Source organism: Bos indicus, chromosome 12 (assembly GCF_029378745.1).
Source record: "Bos indicus isolate NIAB-ARS_2022 breed Sahiwal x Tharparkar chromosome 12, NIAB-ARS_B.indTharparkar_mat_pri_1.0, whole genome shotgun sequence".
NCBI classification, from domain to species: Eukaryota; Metazoa; Chordata; class Mammalia; order Artiodactyla; family Bovidae; genus Bos; species Bos indicus.
The window spans coordinates 18444217-18465580 of record NC_091771.1 but is presented as its reverse complement, the minus strand read 5'-3'; the positions used below and the strand labels follow the sequence as shown (position 1 = coordinate 18465580).

Sequence of the window (21364 nt, the reverse complement as noted above, 5' to 3'; positions counted from 1 at the left end):
CCCTCCAGGTCGGATGGCACATGATCTGGGCTCAACCGATCAGACTCACTGTCTCAGGAACTGGAATCTTGACAAAGTGTTGAAAGGACACAAGAAAGGGGCCACAGGGACCTGAAGCAGTGACCCACCGCACTGCGTGGCTGTGGCTCTTCTTTTACCTGGTCTTCTGGAAACCCTCGGTTCCTGCCGATTTTAATGGTTTAATGCCTACAGCCCCTTGTTGATTCTCTGAGCCCTCACGTCCTTCCAAGAAATGCCTTTGGCTTAAGATTGCCAGAGTTGTTGTTCAGTTGCTAAATCATGTTTGACTCTTTGCGACCCCATGGACTGCAGTACACCATGCTTCCCTGTCCTTCACCATCTCCTGGAGCTTGCTCAAACTCATGTCCGTTGAATCGGCGATGCTATCTAACCATCTCATCCTCTGTTGCCCCCTTCTCCTCCTGCCTTTAATCTTTCCCAGCATCAGGGTCTTTTCCAATGAGTCGGCTCTTTACATCAGGTGACCAAAGTATTGGAGGTTCAGGTTCAGCATCAGTCCTTCCCATGAATATTCAGGGTTGGTTTCCTTTAGGATTGACTGGTTTGAACTCCTTGTTGTCCAAGGGACTCTCAAGAGTCTTCTCCAACACCACAACTTGAAAGCATGAATTCTTTGGTGCTCAGTCTTCTTTATGAGTTGCTGACTAATACGCAAGTGGTAAGTTAGTAAGAAGGTTGTTGAGATGGTAAGACATTAAAAAACGACTCAAGAGTGTATGCTCAGGAGGAAACGGCAGGGCTGGGGAAATTCGGAGCCAGAGTCAGAGGGCGCTTTTGGGTCAGGTTTCCATGAAGATGAGAGAAATGAGAGATGGGAAACTTCTCAGGTTTCAAGGTAGACTTCAGAGTCAAAATAAAGCTACCTTACCTCCCCACACTGAGTCATCAAGGACATCAAGGAAAACAGCACTACTGTGGCAGCAAGACAGAAAAGACAAGTTTTTTCATAGTGGAATCAATATGGAAAATGATACATCGTGTTTGGAATAATTCAAAAAGTGAACCGCTTCCAAAAAAAAAAACCAAATATAAAAAAAATGACTTCCCTCAAGGCTCAGTGATTAGGACTACATGTTTTCACTGCCAAAGACCTGGGTTCAACCCCTCATTGGGGAACTAAGATCCCACAAGCTTCGAGGTGTGGCCAAAAAAAAAAAAAAAAAAGTGAATAGAGGAAGGTGAGGGAACTCAGAGATAAGCAAATAGGAGGCAGCAACTACCTCCCACCCTTGTCTGGAAGGACAAAAGAAGGAGGTGGTAGAACTATGATGGTAGGTGGGTGGGACATGGGTGGGGGAGACTCCTGCACTGTGATGGCAAGAACTTTGGAGAGACCTCCTGACAGGTGGGAGCAGGAATTGCAGTCGATGTAGCAGGAGATGTAGTAACTCCCAGAGGTACCATTTCCGTGGTCTGGAGAGAAGGTAGGAAATGCACGGGCTTCTCCTCCCATCCTGCCTTCTGGTCTTCTAATGCCTGCCATTGGCTGAACCCTGCTGGTGACCAGGTAATGGGAATCTGGAAATTTCAGCCTGCAGGGAAAGGCAGATGAGAGCCTATACACAATGACTCCACTGAGTAGAAATGTGGTTGTCTAGCTAGAGAGGCCTCCTAATATTCAAAGACAAGATCTGGAGAGGAGTCATATAACATGACTGAAACTAGAGCTGTCTGGAAAAGACTGCTCCTATTAATTTCCTAACAAATGATCACAAATAGATTGGCTGAAACATTACACATTTATTCTTTCACATTCTGGGAGTCAGAAGTCTAAAATCAGTTTCACTGAGCTAGAGTCAGAGTGTTACCCGGGCTGGTTTATTCTAGAGGCTTCAGAGGAAGATCTATTTCATTTCTGTTTTCAGCTTCTAGAGGCTGCCTTCATTCCTTGGCTTGTGGCCCCTTCCTCAAATCACTCCAACCTCTTCCTTGCATCATTACACCTCCTTCTTTGGCACTCACCTTCTGCCTGCCTCTAATAAGAACTATTTGTAATTCCGTTGAGCCTATCAGGAAAATTTAGGATCATCTATCCATCTCAAGACCCTCAACATAGTCATATCTTCAGAGTGCTTGTTGCCATATAAGATCACATATTCGAAGTGTCCAGGATTAGGACATGAACATCTCTGGGGGCCATTACTCAGACTACCACATGTGCATACTTGGAGCTGAGTCAAACTATGGGTCTTCCTTGGGACTGGGAATAGTCATTCGTTTTACAGCTTGAGTCCTGAGATCTGGCTCATCACAGTGAGACAGGACACACTGCACTTTGCACAGGTGCTGTACTGCTGTGGAATTGACATCTCAGCGGAGAAGGAAGTTTGAGTGGGACTCTCAGAGGGAGGTTGTTTGGATTAAACATTCTCTTTGGTCCCTCTTTGGCTGAGTCACCCAGTTCAACATCAGGGACAGAATGAAACCACCTGCAAGGCCACCTCCTTTGCTTCATTTCCTCTTGTTTCACACCAGCTGTAAAGCTGCAACCACACAGCATGAAGAAGGTATGAGAGGAGTGCAGAATCTAATTGGATCTGCCAGGAAGTGGTGTGGTCTACGAATAATCAGAAGAGAATCTACCATTCAATGGGGTACATGAGAAAATAGCTTAGCCTGGGTTAGGGTTTGAAAACTTGAGATCATCACATAAGGGAATGACATAAAGTATAACTTTAAACCTGGATCGACTCAACTCATCTGTAGGATATAGGATTTGATGTCTTTTATTGTCAAAGAGTCTATCCCCGAAAGGCTCAGAATGTCTTTCAGTGACTCAGAAAGAATCCTCTTAGATTTATTCATCCCCCATTCCTGCCTACTGACTTCAGATCCATGATCAATAAGCAATCTCAGGCTGCCTGAGATGATGATCCTGTTGTGGTCACTGGCAAGGCAATTGCCTCAACTCTCTATAGGAAACTATAAGATAAGAAGAACTGAAAGCAGAGATGACAAAACCATATATGAACACATGCGTACTAAGTATGGGAGTATTTCATGGGTGCTTGCCAATAAAAGTACATGTGATACCTTAGAGAATTTAGCGTATTAGAGAAACTGACAGCTTAGTCCTACGCCCTTGATTTAAAATGTATAATTGGTTTTAGGCTTGCCTTTTAAGCATAACGCATAAGAAAAATGGACCTTGCCTGTAAGTGGTATTATACTGTTTAAAAGGACTTACGTTTTAATTCACTAGATGGACAAAAGTTTCTAATAATACTTCTTCTGGTTGTAAGTTCTTCCCTTTAGGCATTTGAAGGGCTTAAAAAGCAATCAAATACAATACTTTTAAATTAACTTCTTTAATTAATTTCTTCTATAATTAATGAAGTTTAAAATTCTAAAAGGGGGACTTTCCTTGTTGTCCAGTGGTTAGGTCTCAGCATTTTCATCTCAGGGGGCATGGGTTCGATCCCTTGTCTGGAAACTAAGATCCCATAAGTGGCAAGGCATGGCCAAATAAATAAGTAAAATGTTTAGAGGGATCTGATTAAGTTTGTAAATGGGATTTATTGTTAGAATGTTCAGTGTGAGTGGATCAAGTACCCATCAAAGGCCTTCTTGTTTTTATTTTACTCAATTTACCAGACTTATAAATAGCCTAATAAGATTTTTAAGTGAAACCTCAGGCCATAATGTAAACAACATTTTAAATTTATCAATCAACTAGTTTAATTTTATGGGCTTCCCTGGTGGCTCAGTAGTAAAGACTCTGTCTGCCAATGCAGGAGATGTAGGAGACGTGAGTTTGATCCCTGGATTGGGAAAATCCCCTGGAGAAGGAAATGGCAACCCACTCGAGTATGTTTGCCTGGAGAATCCCATAGACAGAGGAGACTGGCGGGCTACAGTCCATGGGGTAGCAAAGAGTTGGACACGATTAAGCATGCATGCACATCAGTAGTTTAATTTTAAACTTGATAACTATTAATATTATTTCCTGTGCACCACTCCAGTATCAGAATACTCACACTGACAGCTCACAAACCTATATGGGAAAGCTCAGGGCTGGATTAGCTCGGAGTTCTCTCCAGCAGAAAGCAATTTAACTAGGATTACACTGATGGAGATTTCGAGAAGGCTGCCCAACACATAACATTTCATGTTGGAGATTTCTGATATGCTGCAAATCACATATCTACTCCCAAGCGTGGCCTTCAATTCATCCTTACCATTGTCACCTCTGTGTCAAGACCTGCCATTCTGTTCTGAATTGATCTGTTTGGTTGGTTTTCCAGCCACCCCCAAAACAAACTTGGTTCTCAAACTCTCTCCTTTATGGACATACCTCATCATGCTTCTACTCTGTGGGTCTGGAGCAACTGTTTGCTTTTCAGTTTTGCTTTGAAGTCTGTAGCACAGAGATTGATTCAGTTTCGCATCTCTCTCTCCAAGTTTACAGCTTGTTTATGATTTCCTACTTTGCATCTATTAGATCGTTGTCTTTTTTCCTCATCCTCCTGTCTGATTCATGACATTTTGCTTTGCTTTGGAATCAATCTCTCAGGAAGTACTTGGTGAGGTTTTGTGTTGATGACATAAGATGAACATGAACGGCATTTTGTGTTGCAAAGGAAAAAGGATTGCATTTGTGTATTTTGGAGTCATGCAAGGAAAGTGAGCTTCTGTATGATTGTGGGGTGAAAGTGACAGGATCTCGTCTAATTTTTAAGGCAGCAGGGAAAACAAATTTAGACTGAAATGGGCAGAATGGAGCTGAAAGGCATCCTATTACCTGAGCATTAGGGCAGAGAGCTAATCAATCTCAGACAGCCCCGCCAGCTCACATTTTCCAGGTCATCTGTCTTATCACTCCATTGTGTAACTCAGGACAATTCATAGCCTGCTCATGGTCATTTTGTATTCATGTTTTTCAGAGTATGTGCTGAAAAGCTCAAATTCAGCTGATTTTGCTGAGTTCCTCATGTGTGCATTTGTCTTCTTTTTTTGCCTTGATTATTTTGCAATAGGAAATTTACTCTGACTTTAGAAACCCGTCTGAGGCAGGTAATATTTGGGGATCTCACTTGAAACTGATACAAAATATACAAATATAGAGGGGGTTCCTCTATGGGTCAGAGGGTAGAGAATCCATCTGCAATGCAGGAGACACAGGAGATGTGGCTTTAATCCCTGAGTCTGGAGGAGGAAATGGCTACCCACTCCAGTATTCTTGCCTGGAGAATCCCATGGACAGAGAAACCTGGTGGGCTACAGTCCATGGGGTCGCAAGAGTTGGACATGACTGAACACACACACACACACACACACACACACACACACACAAATATAGAATGAATGATGAAGTCTTAGGGGCATTAGCTTCATTTTCATCTGGGAAAATTGATCCACATTATTTCCACACTCAAGATACCCTCACATTTATGATAAGGCACCCCCATATGAACTGCTCTTTCACAGGGAGCTTGTGTTTACATATGAGACTAAATAGTTCAGGAGATTGTTGTTTTGTTGCTCAGTTGTGTCCAGCTCTTGCGACCTCACAGACTATAGCCAGCCAGGAACCTCTGTCCATGAAATTTCCCAGGCAAGAATACTGGAGTGGGTTGCCATTTCCTCCTCCAGGGGATCTTCCCAATCCAAGGTCGAATCTGCCTCTCCCACATTGGCAGGCAGATTTTTTTTTTACCACTGAGCCACCAGGGAAGCCAGGGAGAGAGCAGGGATTGCAGATAGAACAAGAAAACAAGATAGGCCATGAGTTAATAAATGTTGGAGTGGGTGATGAGTTCATGAGGGTGCATCATACTGGCAACTTTTGTTTACACCTGGAAGACTCTGATGCTGGGAAAGACTAAGAGCAGGAGAACAAGGGAGTGGCAGAGGATGAGATGGCTGGATGGCATCACCAACTCAATGGACATGAGTTTGAGCAAACTCTGGGAGCTGGTGAGGGACAGGGAAGCCTGGTGTGCTGCAGTCCATGGGGTCGCAAAGAGTTGGGACATGACTTAGCAACTCAACAACAACATCATAATAACATAAACTTTAGTTTTCCCTACTGCTCAGAATATAGTCTAAACTCCCTGACAAAATTATCACTCTAAGCACTTCTCTGGTGCCCAGTGGCTAAGGCTCCATGCTCCCAATGCAGGGGGCCCAGGTTTGATCCCCGATCAGGGAACTAGATCCCACATGCCACCACTAAGATCCAGCACGGTCAAATAAATAAACAAATATTTTAAAAATAGAATAAATGAAAAGTCAGTTTCACCAAAAACGTCAATTTTGTTTAAGAAAAAAACAAACAAAAATTATCACTTCATATACTTGACAGAAGGTATTCCTTGGGCAAACCATAAATCATGGTTTAAAATTTTAAAAATTATAGCCCATAACTAATTTACAGTCTTAAAAATAATTTGCAAATGGTAAAGAAAATATGCATTTTAAACAATTCTTATCAAATCTAAAAATTTCCTCTAACATCTTGTTAGCTGTGGCAAAAACGGGGTAATTTTTCACTAAAATTCTCATTCTCTTCTTCCTTGGCTACATTTCATAGACTTTTTGCCTCTGGGTGGGGCAGTATGACTAGTAGCCTTTGAGGGAAGTAGAGGTGTCACCCACAGACCAGGCAGTTAAAAGTTGGGGTGCTCTTCCTGTGCAATCTTCTTTCAGTTCAGTTCAGTCACTCAGTCATGTCTGACTCTTTGCAACCCCATGAACTACAGCACGCCAGGCCTCCCTGTCCATCACCAACTCCTGGAGTTCACCCAAACCCATGTCTATCGAGTTGGTGATGCCATCCAGCCATCTCATCCTCTGTCGTCCTCTTCTCCTCTTGCCCCCAATCCTTCCCAGCATCAGGGTCCTTTCCAATGAGTCAGCTCTTGGCATCAGGTGGCCAAAGTACTGGAGTTTCAGCTTTAGCATCATTCCTTCCAAAGAACACCCAGGACTGATCTCCTTTAGGATGGACTGGTTGGATCTCCTTGCAGTCCAAGGGACTCTCAAGAGTCTTCTCCAACACCACAGTTCAAAAGCATCAATTCTTCAGTGCTCCGCTTTCTTTAAAGTTCAACTCTCACATCCATACATGACCACTGGAAAAACCACAGCCTTGACTAGACGGACCTTTGTTGGCAAAGTAATGTCTCTGCTTTTTAATATGCTGTCTAGGTTGGTCATAACTTTCCTTCCGAGGAGTAAGCGTCTTTTAATTTCATGGTTGCAATCACCATCTGCAGTGATTTTGGAGCCCCAAAAAATAAAGTCTGACACTGTTTCCACTGTTTCCCCATCTATTTCCCATGAAGTGATGGGACCAGATGCCATGACCTTCGTTTTCTGAAGGTTGAGCTTTAAGATCCAGTGGTGAACCTCAGAGCTCTTCTAAGATGGCAGAACCTTTGACTCAAAGCAGCCTGGGCCCCTGAGTGATTGTGTGGAGCAGAGCTCCCTGCTGACACTCACTGGAGTGTGAAAGTGAAATCACTCAGTCATGTCTCACTCTTCACGACCAAGGGACTATACTGTCCATGGAATTCTCCAGGCCAGAATACTGGAGTGGGTAGCCGTTCCCTTCTCCAGGGGATCGTCCCAACCCAGGTATCAAATCCAGGTCTCCCACACTGCAGGTGAATTCTTTACCAGCTGAGCCACCATGAGCAGTAAAAACATCTATCATGTTGAGCCACTAACATTTTGATGTCATTACTGCAGTTATTTTGCCCTGATGAAGATATTGTATAAGCATTAGTACTTGCTTAGGAAAATGACTCTGAATGCTAACTAACTGGCGTTTTCCCCCTCCAGAATGGTTTCAGTGGTCTTATAGCTCTGACAGTGTGTGGGGAAAAAAAAAGTTTACACACGTCCTTGCCAACATTGACTATTATCCTATTTAATTTTTTTTTGCCAACTTATGTTTAATATAAAGAAGTATTTTATTCTTTGATTTTGCATTCCTCTCATTATTAATGAGGTTGAATATCTTATTTATATACAAGTTAACCATTCTGATTTTCCCTTCTATACATTGTTCGTTCATATGATTTGCCCATTTTTAAAATTGGGATCTCAAGTTTTTTTCTTATTATTTTACTAGTGTTCCTTGAAATACTAATCTTTTATGATTTTTTGACTTGCAAATATTTTTTCCCAACCTTACACTCAATTATTAAGTTTTTCTATTGTGCTGTTTGTTGAAAAGAATTCCTTAACTTTGATGTAGTCAGATCCATAATTTTTGTCTTGTGTTTAGTACTTTTGAAGTCTCTCCTGGGAAACTATTTGTACTCCAGTGTGACAGAGGTAGGATCTGACACTTTTCCATTTATATTTTTAATCAATCTGGAATGTTTCTTTGTACACAGAGTGAGTGAGGTAGGAATAAATTTCATTATTCTCATTATGTGAAAAAGGCCAGAATTTCCCACAGTATTTCCCATAGAAGATGAACCACATGAGATGTTAAGTGGGCAGCAGAAAAAAAAAGAGTTCCGTGGTTAAATACATGCGAGATAAATCTGATTAAACAATGGCAAATACACTTTTAACCTCCATATCTTTTCTGAGTCTTTAATGATTGCCAGGAGAAATATCAATAACCTCAGATATGCAGATGACACCACCCTTATGGCAGAAAGTGAAGAGGAACTCAAAAGCCTCTTGATGAAAGTAAAAGAGGAGAGTGAAAAAGTTGGCTTAAAGCTCAACATTCAGAAAACGAAGATCATGGCATCTGGTCCCATCACTTCATGGGAAATAGATGGGGAAACAGTGGAAACAGTGGCAGACTCTATTTTGGGGGGCTCCAAAATCACTGCAGATGGTGATTGCAGCCATGAAATTAAAAGATGCTTACTCCTTGGAAAGAAAGTTATGACCAACCTAGACAGCATATTAAAAAGCAGAGACATTACTTTGCCAACAAAGGTCCGTCTAGTCAAGGCTGTGGTTTTTCCAGTGGTCGTGTATGGATGTGAGAGTTGGACTGTGAAGAAAGCTGAGCACTGAAGAATTGATGCTCCTGAACTGTGGTGTTGGAGAAGACTCTTGAGAGTCCCTTGGACTGCAAAGAGATCCAACCAGTCCATCCTAAAGGAGATCAGTCCTGGGTGTTCCTTGGTAGGACTGATGCTGAAGCTGAAACTCCAATACTTTGGCCACCTCATGCAAAGAGTTGACTCATTGGAAAAGACCCTGATGCTGGGAGGGATTGGGGGCATGAGGAGAAGAGGACAACAGAGGATGAGATGGCTGGATGGCATCACAGACTCGATGGACATGAGTTTGAGTAAATTCTGGGAGTTGGTGATGGCCAGGGAGGCCTGGTGTGCTGCGATTCATGGGGTTGCAAAGAGTCAGACATGACTGAGTGACTGAACTGAACTGAACGGATACATTTTGAACATTCAGGGAGATTCCATAGCAGGGTTAGGCAAACTACCCACCAGTCCATGGGCCAAAACTGGCCCGTGGTCTCTTTTTTTGTACAACCGCAAGCAGTATTTGTCACATTATAAAAAGGTTGAGAAGAAGATGCAGCCAGGCAGGGGGAGGAAGAGAAGGAAGAGGGAGGCAGGAGGGGGAAGAAGGGGAACATGTAACAGAGATCATACGTGGTCCACGAAGCCTAAAATATTTGCTGGCTGGCCCTTTCTAGGAAAAGTTTGCCCATCACTAGTCTAAAAGGTGTTCAACATAAACTGATCCCAGAACCTTTAGCATGAAGGTGGTCTCATGGCGCTTGATTTCTGCCACACAAATACCAGGAAGCACTGACCTCAGCTAGGTTGAAACCATATTAACAAAAGCAAAAAATCTGGTGATTTTTCCAATTAATTTGAATGCTGTAGAGTCACAAAATTATTAAAGATTTAGTTGACCTTATTGGTCGTTCAGTCACAACCTTCTACCCAAAGTGGGTCCAATCAATAAAAACACGACTGCAGAACAGAAACACATCTGGAAACACCTCCACACACATTTCTTTCCCCGAAGCCATTCTGCCAACTACACTGACACTGCGGTCTGTCTGCGCTTCTGCTTCAGCCCACTCACTCTGAACTCTAAATTCTATTTTTATTTTTCCATTGCTTCGAGGTTGCTGAAAATATTGATAAACCTTCCATTTCACAGCCTTGCACTCCTGCTTTTTTCCTGAAATTGTTTCTTAAGGGATCTATCTAAGATGGTTTCCTTTCTATATATATTTAAAAACACTTTGAAAGAGACAGATTAGAAATTATTTACTATGTGAATTTCTAATTACTGCAAAACAGTTATGGGGTAGGACAATGGGACAAGAATCAACACAATGGACCAGTGGATAAGGTGCAGAAATTTTGAAGATGTTTATCCTCTTGACTGAATCTGTATAAAAGGATTCTCTGCCTTTTAGAGATGAACTTTGGGAAGAGACATGGAGAATTTAGAAAGTTCCCCCAATATGCAGCCAAAATAATTAGGTGGTTAAAAAGGAGTGTGAGGGGTACTTTGAATGTGAGCTAGACATGTATCCAAAGAATGAAGTTTCAGTTCAGTTCAGTTGCTCAGTTGTGTCCAACTGTTTGCAACCCCATGGACTGCAACACACCAGGCCTCCCTGTCCATCGACAATACTTGGAGCTTGCTCAAACTCATGTGCATCGAGTCAGTGATACCATCCAACCATCTCATCCTCTGTCGTCCCCTTCTCCTCCTGCCTTCAATCTTTCTTAGCATCAGTGTCTTTTCCAGTGAGTCAGTTCTTCACATCAGGTGGCCAAAGTATAGGAGCTTCAGTTTCACTATCAGTCCTTCCAATGAATATTCAGGACTGATTTCCTTTAGGATGGACTGGTTGAATCTCCTTGCAGTCCAAGGGACTCTAAAGAGTCTTCTCCAACACTACAGTTCAAAAGCATCAGTTCTTCAGTGCTCAGCTTTCTTTATGGTCTAACTCTCACATTTATACATGGCTACCGGAAAAAACATAGCTTTGCCTAGATGAACCTTTGTTGGCAAAGTAATGTCTCTGCTTTTTAATATGCTGTCTAGGTTGGTCATAGCTTTCCTTCCAAGGAGCAAGCGTCCTTTAATTTCACGGCTGCAGTTACCATATGCAATGATTTTGGGAGCCCCCCAAAATAAAGTATCTCACTGTTTCCATTGTTTCCCCGTCTATTTGCCATGAAGTGATGGGACCAGATGCCATGATCTTCGTTTTTTTTAATGCTGAGTTTTAAACCAGCTTTTTCACTCTCCTCTTTCACTTTCATTAAGAGGCTCTTTAGTTCCTCTTCGCTTTTGCCATAAGGGTGGTGTCATCTGCATATCTGAGGTTACTGATATTTCCCCCTGCAATCTTGATTCCAGCTTGTGCTCATCCAGCCCAGCATTTCTCATGATGTACTCTGCATATAAGTTAAATAAGCAGGGTGACAATATACAGCCTTGACGTACTCCTTTCCCAATTTAGAAGGAGAAAAATATACAATTTATAGTGGTGAAAACTGGCAAAAACTACCTGAACCAGATGAATAAGGTTAACTTTACTAGTGATGGCCTGTAACTGATTGTACCCCCATCACGATATGATGAGAATGGTACTTCACCTCTGTGGTATTCTTTCCAAAATCCTATAACCACAGTTTTCTCTTAAGGAAAGCAACAGACCAACCCAGATAGGGGGACATGCTACAAAATCTTTAACTCATATGCCTCGAAACCTATCAAGGTCAAGGGGGTGGAAAAAAAAAACAAGGAAAAACTGAGAAATTTTCAGTGGAAGACAAGAACATACTAAGGAAACATGTCAACTAAATGCAAAGTGGTATTCTGGGTTGGTTCCTGGAATAGGAAAATAACTTGAAGGAAAACCTGGTGAAATCAGAATAAGATTTGGAGTTCAGTTAACAGAACGTGCCAGCGTTGGTTTCTTAATTTTCACTAATGGAGTCTCATTGTGTGGGATGGTAGCAAGCGGGTGCTGGAACTGGGAGAGGGGAGTGAATATAGGAAACCTCTGTAATATTTTTACAATTCTCTTGCAAATCTAAAACTGTGCTAAAGTATGATAAGATGTTTATTTAAAAAATGAAATTGGAGGGGGAACAGAAAACATGTGAAACAGTGGTGAATGGTGATGGTATTAGGAAGTGTTCAGTTGTGGAGTGCAGACTGAATTCTTCAGGCGTTCAAAGCAGAGAGAGTAGTAAGGGCTGAGGTGGAAGTTTTCATGGAGCGTTGGATGGGAAAATGAGCACCTTACAGATGACGGGGGCAACATGAGTGGATGGAGGGCTGAAGGAGTCCTGCTCAGGGACCAACGCAAACGAGCTCACCAGAGCTGTGTGGGCAGAGGTCAGAAGGAGATGGGTTTGGACAGGTAGTGTGAAGCCAGGCAGGGCTGGAGCTCCTGGATAGGAGGGGCTGCTCAGAACAGATGTGTCTGTATAAAACCACTGAGGAATTATTGGAAAGGAAAAGATCTTTATTGGCCAGAGGAGAGAAAGCATGGTTAATAGTTCTCTGCAGGCACCTTAATCATTTTAATAACTGGGAGGTGCAAATTATAAATGAAAAATAAAAGTCTTGTAATAGGTAAAGTGCTTTTTTTTTCCCTTCAATATTTGGCTGCACCTTGAGGCCAGTGGGATCTTAGTCCCCTGATCAGGGATTGAACCTGCACTCTTGGCAGTGAAAGCATGGAGTCCTAACCACTGGACCACAAGGGAATTTCATAAAATGCATTGCTATGAAGGGGAATAAGCAGCCCTTTTGCATGGGCATGATGATCTGATTGTGTGCGGTAAGGGAGACTTAAATTAGACAAGATACAGTGCCTTTTGATTGAGAAGCCATTAAGTCTTAGAATACACCATGAGGGCTGGCATAGAATCTCTTACAGAGATGGGAATACAGATCAGGCTGGAGGGCTGGTGTACCTTGTCGGCAGGATAACCCTTTACTCCAGGTTTCTACCAGATCTATGGCTCTGTGATTTGAAAAACAGTTTTGAAGACCTGGGTCATGGCTCCTGGTGAAAAAAATCAATGACTGTACAGGGCTTTCCCACTTAGCTTTTCATTTTTACATTCTTAGGTCAAGCTGGTGACCGTAACACTCAGGAAAATGATAGACTGCCCTGCTCAGAGCTCTGGGAAATCGGAGGAGAAATAGAGTGCGTTCCTTTGGGTGCCTGGCTCTTTGGGGCCTGGCCTATGGCATTCCTGCTAACCCTCATGGGTCTCACCAGCTGTTGATATGATGAATCCATTGCTTCTGATTCTGAATATGCTCTTTGATCCAGTCACTCTTGGCTACACATAGTCTGTTACAAAGAGCAGGAGCAGGCTTTCAGAGACGCAGAGAAGCTTCCATGAACATCTGCTGAGTCTCACAAGCTTCCGGTCCCAGGGGAAGGACATCATTTCTCAATCACAGCCTCTGAGATTTTTTTGCATCCATCCCATACAAGCAAGAGTTTTTCTGGTAGCTCATTTCCCTGGTATGCTTTCTGGAAAAGCAAATAAAACTCTCTCATCATCTCGACTTACACGCTCTTTCTGTTATCCACATGTTGCTGCTGTGAATAAGACATAGCTTGGGTTCCTACAGATACAGAGAGCCATGGAGAAGATGGGGGCCTTCTGGGTAGGAGCAGATGTGTTTATGTCCTAGCTGTGTCAGACTGATGGGGTCCTTGAGGCTGTCACAAGTGACACAAGCTGATTTTTTTCCCTTATCACACTGAGATCTCCCCTCCTGCCAACATAGCATCCTCTGGCCATCACAACAGGCAGACAACACTGTTATCTTGCCTCCAGTCAGAATGCTCTTTCACTGGCTCCCTGGGAAATGAGGTCTACCTTTACTGATGTCAGGGGGAGGGTAGGTAGGAGGGTGATGGTGGGGTCAGCAAGCTGAGCTGCTTCCACGGCTCCAGCTTAGAAGAGGGGTTCAGGCTCACCATTCCCCGTGGCTCCTGAGAAAACAAAAAGTGAAAGTTAAAACCACCACCTATTACCCATCACTGCTTCTGTGATTCATAGAAACTGTACCCTGAGAGCAGCATATATACATCAATCACTTAAATGGAGGGTAGCATTTCAATGTTTTGTTTCATCTCTAACTTCTTCTCTACCCTCTTCCCCATCCCCACTTCCAGATGATGCTTTTGCCCTTCTCTTATTACTGACATTCTCTACACAGTGTCTGAGATGATGCTCGATAAATGGAGTAAGGTTGACTCTCCATGAGAAGAGAGGTGTCTATTAAGATACAGCTATAGAATTCAAGCTCTTGAGGGAAATGGAACAAAATATCAATAGAAGATATTGACCACTGAATTCAGGGACCATATAATTTGGCAAGATGGAGACCGTAGGTGGCCTTGCCTAGAGTAGTCACAATGGAGTGCTGGGGAGAGGATCTCAGTTAAGTTGGTTTGAGGAAGGAAAATGTAGGAAGGAAGTGGAGACACTGACCATGGGCTAAAGGTCATGTCAAAGGGCATGAAGTCAAGGGAGGGTTTTAGAGGCTACTAAAGCATGCCTGTCTGCTGGTGTTGATGCTGTTTGCTGATCTAGGGAAAAAGAGAGAACTGATGAGACCCATTCATTTCTTTTTCTTACTTTTAAAAAAAGCAAAGTCCGTTGAGAAGGATTCAATTTCACTTCATGGCCACTGCTCTTTCTACTAGTTTATAACTCTGTCGGGGTGGAAATCATATCTGATCCACTTCTGCATTTCAAAAAGTGCTTGGACATCAGGTCCATCGGGGCAGGGATCAGGACCGCCTTTATTCTCATTGTGCCTGTTGTGGCATTGAGCAATTGCTTAAAGGATGACGGCGTGAGCACAGGCATGAGTGGGCTCAACTATCTACTTTATGGAGTTTCTGTCGGAAATTTTGAATCATGAACTGCCTTCTTTCCTCTGCCTCTGTCAGTTCTAAAAACTTTCTCTCTAAAACACAGACTCATACTCAGGAAACATTAAATTTAATATACACCTAGAAAAACAGGTTTGTTGCAAAGGAACCTACCTGTAAGTTTCAAGTTCCCAGTAGGACTGATTTTGGGGGGTTTTCCTCCATTTTGGAATATCTTTTAGTTACAGTTTTCTGTTGTTTGGCCATGCTGTGCAGCTTGTGGGATCTTAGTTTCCCAACCAGGGATAGAACCTGGGCCCACGCAGCGAAAGCAGCACATCCTAACCACTGGATCTCCAGGGAACTCCCTCATCATAGTTTGCTTTATAAAGTGTGTTCTCACCTGTCATCTCAAGCTTTTATCAGTCCTGAAGCGAAGTGAGGGTCGGATATGATTCCCATTTTAGAAATGGGGAAGCAGAGACCCAGAGGACTTCAATTTCCTTGAGTTCACACAGCTCATTGCTGCAGATCAGGAACTTGACCTCAGATATTCTTGCCCTCCGTTTAATGAATTAGTATTTAAGTTCTCAATTTAGTAAGAGCTCTTCACCCACATCCTGTGACTCACAGGACCCACTCCTGTTTTTCTTCCACTTGTCTCATTTCTGTGCAAAGCAATGACAAATCTGTATTTCTCCAGGGCGGGCCGTGGTTCATCAAAGCTTCTGCTGAGTTTTAACCTTTTCTAATACTTGAGGCAGATGGGACAGGCCATAATAAGGCTGACTTTGCTTCATGGGAATTGCTGGGTTGGACCAGACACCATGCATCCAGCCTGGAGGCTGAATCCTCCAGTGGCATTTAGGGTTTTGTGATATGTGGGCTTCTGAGCAGGCAGGCAGGGGCTGAAGCACTACTGTTTACCAAATCAAAGCAGATGTTCCACTCTAAAAGGTGAGGTGGAGGCCCCTCCCCTCTGAAATCTGTTTTAAAATGTGTCAATCTGGGAAATGTAGGCTCCAGATACATACACCTGAGACTCTGTTACGAGACAAGCTTGACTAATGGGCTTCCCTGGTGGCTCAGCTGGGAAAGAACCCACCTGCCAATGCAGGAGACAAAAGAGACTGGGGTTTGATCCCTGGGTCAGGAAGATCCCCTGGAGAAGGCAACAACAGACACAAGAGCCTATTGTATCTTCTGGGAAATGAAATAAACATAAGGATAAACTAAAGACAGTGAATATTAGAGATACTGAGTTTAGATTCACTCATACATATGTCTAGGACATACTCTTGGTTAAGTGTTGGGCTGACATATGAGCACAATGAAGTGAAAGTCATTCAGTCGTGTCCGACTCTTTGTGACCCCATGGACTATATAGTCCGTGGAATTCTCCAGGTCAGAATACTGGAGTGGGTAGCCTTTCCCTTCTCCAGGGGATCTTCCAACCCAGGATCAAACCCAGGTCTCCCACATTTCAGGCGGATTCTTTACCAGCGGAGCAACGAGGGAAGCCTGACATATGAACACAGCAGATTCAATCGCACAAGCCATCCAGTGTTTACAGACCAGCCAATTTATTAAAAGACTCAAAATGTGAACAACTGGATTACATTGCTGCACTCTATCAACTCCTAAAGGGATATGTGGTTCTGTTTCTTTTGTTTTTCCTTTTCTTAATTTTAGTTTTATTGAGGCATAATTGACATAAAATTGTAGGATGTGCATAGTGTACAGAATGGTGATTTGATATACATATACATTGCATGGGGCTTCCCAGGTGACTCAGATAGTAAAGAATCTGCCTGCAATAACCCTGGGTTGGGAAGATCCTCTGGAGAAGGGATAGGCTACCCACCGAAGTATTCTTCCCTGGAGAATTCCATGGACAAAGGACCCTGGTGGGCTACAGTCTAGAGGGTTGAAAAGAGTTGGACACAACTGAGTGACTAACACTTTCACTTTTCATACATTGCATTGTTTCTTTATTTTTTAATCTATCATAAAATAGAGTTAGCTGAAGCATTTAACATTGTCAGAAGTTGACCACTTCAGTGAAATAAGGATGTACATAAGAATATACATGCATTTCTATATACATTTTGTCTTCACCTAATCATGAAGGAGTTTAGTGGAAGAGTTGATGATTATTGAGCTTGAATCGACTTATTTCCTCCTTTCACCCTCTTTCCTCACACTGAACACACACTCTGTGTTAGACCCTTCTCTAAGTATTGGGGATACAGTAGTGAATACAGTGGACATGGCCCTTGGCTTTACGGAACTTATAGTTGAGGTGGGGAGAGTATAGTGGATGGGTTGATTGGAATTATGTAGATAATTAATTATAGTGTTTGTAAAAACTGCATAGAAATGTTAAGTGTTTGAACAGGGAAGACAGAGCAATGGATACATTCAATGGATATGTGAGCTGAATCAACAGAGCTGGTGATTCATTCGATATGGGTGGGGGTGATATTTGATATGGGAGGGTAGGTAAGGGGTCAAGGACGGGACTGGATGATTAGCTGGATGGATGGTGGGAGACGATGGAGGAGGAACAGACTAGTAAGAAAAAAATCCAAGGGAAACTGGATTTTTTTCTGGGTGAAGATATCCTATACTGATTTCCCTTCCTCTCTCTCTCTCTCTCTGTCTCTCTCTCCAGTATCTTCATTCCCACCCCGCTCCACCCCACAAAGAAAAGAGAATTTCTGAAAGTCCTTTTTTGATTCCCCAAAAGAAAATTATTATCTCAATGAGCCAGAAAGACAGGTCCAGAAAAAGCCTGTTGTGCAGGCTTTTCCACTCCTGATTGTAAGTGGCACTCTAATCTCACCCTTTGTAGGAACCATGATGGTGATCTGCTTCTCCATTTAATGGCCTGCCAGCCTGTCTTTTCCTTGTTATGTCCTATATTGTGAGCTTCCTGAAGGTCAGGGTAGCGTTCATTTTTTTTTTTTTTTTTTGTCTCCCTCCATCTAAATAGAGCATGGCATTTAGTAGGTAACAATAATTATTTGTTGAATTGAATGATATGAATGCTGGCTACAATGAACTTGGGTTCTTTTATGCTTGCCTAGACTTTACATGATCTTCTTAAGCACTGTGTATTTCTGCGTGTGGCTCCTTTTAAGGAAGGGGTGTGTCTATCTTTCCAACCACTGCCTCTCCAATCCTGATATATGGTTAAGTTCAAAAATACTTGTTCAAGAGCGGTGGTTGCCAGATGGGAGGAGGGTTGGGGATGAGTAAAACATGAAAAGGGTTTTAGGAGGTACAAGTTTCCAGTTGCAAACTAAATAAATCACGGGGATATAAAGTATGGCATGGTGACAAGGGTCAATGAGAGTGGAGAGCATACTTGAAAGTTGCCGAGACAGTAAGTCCTCAAAGTTAACTTTGTGCGGTGACAGGTGGTAACTAGACGTACTGTGGCAAACATTTCACAATATCCACAAATATAAAACCTATACGTGGTATACCTGAAACCAATATAATGTTATATGCCAGTTAGATCTCAGTAAATTTGTTTTTTTTTAATACTTGCTCCATTTTTTAAAAGAAGAGGGCAAAGTTATTAAAAACCTCCGAAAGCATTCTGCATATTACGCGGGTAAGGGAACGACAACACCAACAAAGTATGCCACTGATGAAACTGAAGAGCCTCAGAAGTACTGCTGAGGTTTATTTTATATATTTAATTGATTTATTTATTTTTTGGCTGCACTGTGAGACATGTGGGATCTTAACTTCCCAACCCGGGACAGAACTGATGCTCTGAAATGAGGAGTCTTAACCACTGGACTGCCAGGCAAGTTCCCATTACGGTTCATTATACAGTCGAGTGTTTTTACCCATAGGCTGACCATCTTTCGATTACATGAGTTTGATTCAGATATTAGACCCTAAATTAATTTTCACAGTCAACAAGAATGGACAAATTTGACATTTTGATTCTCAAACTAGAAAGGATGGTGGGTTTTCTTCATTGGTTTTCAATGATGTTCTGCAGAGTCTTTGGGGTTTCTTGGAAATCTTGAGCAAGCCAGTTGGGTGGGGCTCTGACCTGTTACTTCTGCCTTCACACAGTGTACCTCATCTGTATTTATTTTTCTTACGTACCTGTAAAATTTCCTTTGAAGAACAAGTTCAATGACTTTAAAGAAAAAAGAAAACCAAAATCCACCGTCAGATAACAACCTAACACTGTTCTCAAATAATGATAATATTCCTACATGTAAATTTCTTGCCTGAGAAGTGATGGTGGCATCTGCTTATCTTTGGGAAACAACAGCTTAGTGTCCTAGAAAGTACACAAATCATTATCAGTTCAAACATCAGAAAGTTACAGATGTGCTTGTAAAATGCACATTTCTAACCATTGCATTTTTTCTTTTTTTTAACTTGCCTGTTTTCTGGTTTAGGCTTCCCAACGGCTTGCCTCTTTTCTTGTGTCTACTTTCCATTGTGAACTCTTTGAGAGCAGTAGCAATAACTTTGGTTTCTTTTGAGGTTAGCACAGTGCCTAGCACAATAAAGTTATACTGAATAAATAAACGGATGTTTGGGTGCATGAACGGATGGATGGACTAGTAGAAGAGTGACTGTGACGGAACACAAATGCCTGAGCCTTGGTAACTTTTTTCTAATCCTGTCTCAGCAATCCTGTTTGGTAAGACCATGAATAAATTGATTTTGTATCTCATTATACTAAATATAAAAATTAAAAATAGAGTGTGTTTTACAAATTAAGGATAATGAGTCACTGTTTCTTGGGAATAGAGAGTGCATGAACAAATTAATTACAAAGTCTTATGTTATTATCATTATAATGTTAATTATAAGATGTAGCTGCTGTTGATGAAACTAACCCAGGAAAGAAAGGTTATATGAGCAGTTGGTTCACATTTTGGGCCAATATTCTGGTGAACAAAATTATTGTTTATGACACAGAGGACCTCAGACCAAAGTTTGACAGAATATAGGCTGTATTGGGTTTCTGCAGATTCAGTAACAGCAATGACCTAGTAGCCAAAGGAGACATTGAAAACCAAGGCAGATTTGAAGAGGAAGAGCCAACAGTTGTGAAGGGTAAAGATTTCCATCTCTTGTCAACTGCTATGCTGGATGAATGTACGTCTGTGTGAATAAATTTAGTAGAACTTATTAAGTTGTTTTCCTGTGCAAGAGCTAGTGCTGAAGGAAATGAGAGATGAGTTACTAAGTCAGGGGAGACGAGACATAAACATATAACAAAGGAAGTATGAAGGCCACAAGAGAAATAGTGTTCAGTGGGATGAGAATTCATGGGGAGGAGAATAATCTTACTCTAAATATTGCTTATTACTTGGATTACTTATGCCTTGGTTTTCAAATAAAATAAAACCTTTCATCTTCTCAATAGAGCCTTTAGAATAAATAAATTTGTAGAGAGTATTTCTGGCAAAGGTATGCATTCCCCAAAGAAGGAGGCCATTTTCATACACAACTGTGTTTCTTCGTTGGGACAGCCGGCTCCATTTCGTTTCCATCATGTCATGAAGGCTCTTGACATTGCAAAGTTGTCCCTGATTCTGGGTCAAAATTGAATCATCAGATTGACTGACCTCGTCACACCATGTGTTTTGAATTAAAAAATTTGTGTGTGCGTGTGTGTGTGTGTGTTTAGCACATGAAAACGAGGACTCCCCAGGCCCCACATTCTTTGTTATTCCTACATTTACCAATGTTTTCACAATTCTGTGAAAACAACGTATCTCTGATATATTCAAAGTACCTCATTTTTACAAGGCAGGATATTAATATAATCTAGAAAGACTAAGTTGATATGTGTACTCCTCCAAAAAACAACAGTAACTTTTGACCTTCATGCAAATCTTTCGATTGGAAGGGGTTAGTTCAGTTTTCAATTTAGAAAAAAAAAGGATAAATAGATGATAGATCTAAAAGAAAGTTTGAAGAAAAAAAGACATATATAATCTCATCCTAACTTAATACACAATTTTTTATTTTCATGCATTTCCTTCCAGTTATTTTTTTCTTCATGTCATTACCTTCCACTCATTCCTAACTCACCCTACTTGATTCTTCTTCCACCGGGCCACCAAAATTGCTCCTATCAAGTCACCAATGGCCTCAGCGGCTTGCTTTCAGTCCTCGTTTGCCTGATCTGCCAAGTCGAGGCCCCATCTCTTTCTTTCTTATTCTCTGTGTTCTAACACTTTGGGTTGACTGACTTTGGGTCCACTGTGTTCTTTTCTGTTAATGGTTTCTGCCCTCTGTGTTCTCTGTTCTGTCTTACTTAGAACTCCTACTATCAGATCTCCTGGATTAATTCTCTAGTTTTCTTACCTTTAATGTCTGATTTCCTGTCCCTTTTCATGGCTGGGATATTCTCTTATCTCTCTGAGGATATCGATGATTTTTTTTTTTTCCTTCTCCAAGCATAGTCTTTGTTTTTTCCAAGTTACTTTTTAACTGAGT

At 41.9% G+C, this 21364-nt stretch overlaps 2 long non-coding RNA genes across 4 annotated transcripts in view; one reads left to right on the top strand and one right to left on the bottom strand.

Moving 5' to 3' along the window:
* LOC139186184 (uncharacterized) overlaps positions 1 to 21364 on the top strand; it is a 97191-nt gene that overhangs the window by 64277 nt on the left and 11550 nt on the right. The window lies entirely within an intron of this gene.
* The window catches only part of LOC139186185 (uncharacterized), a 39094-nt gene continuing 19055 nt past the window's right edge, over positions 1326 to 21364 (bottom strand). For both annotated transcript variants that reach the window (XR_011569691.1, XR_011569690.1), the window contains exon 4: positions 1326 to 13984. This is a non-coding gene — a long non-coding RNA (uncharacterized lncRNA). The remainder of the gene's footprint in view (positions 13985 to 21364) is intronic.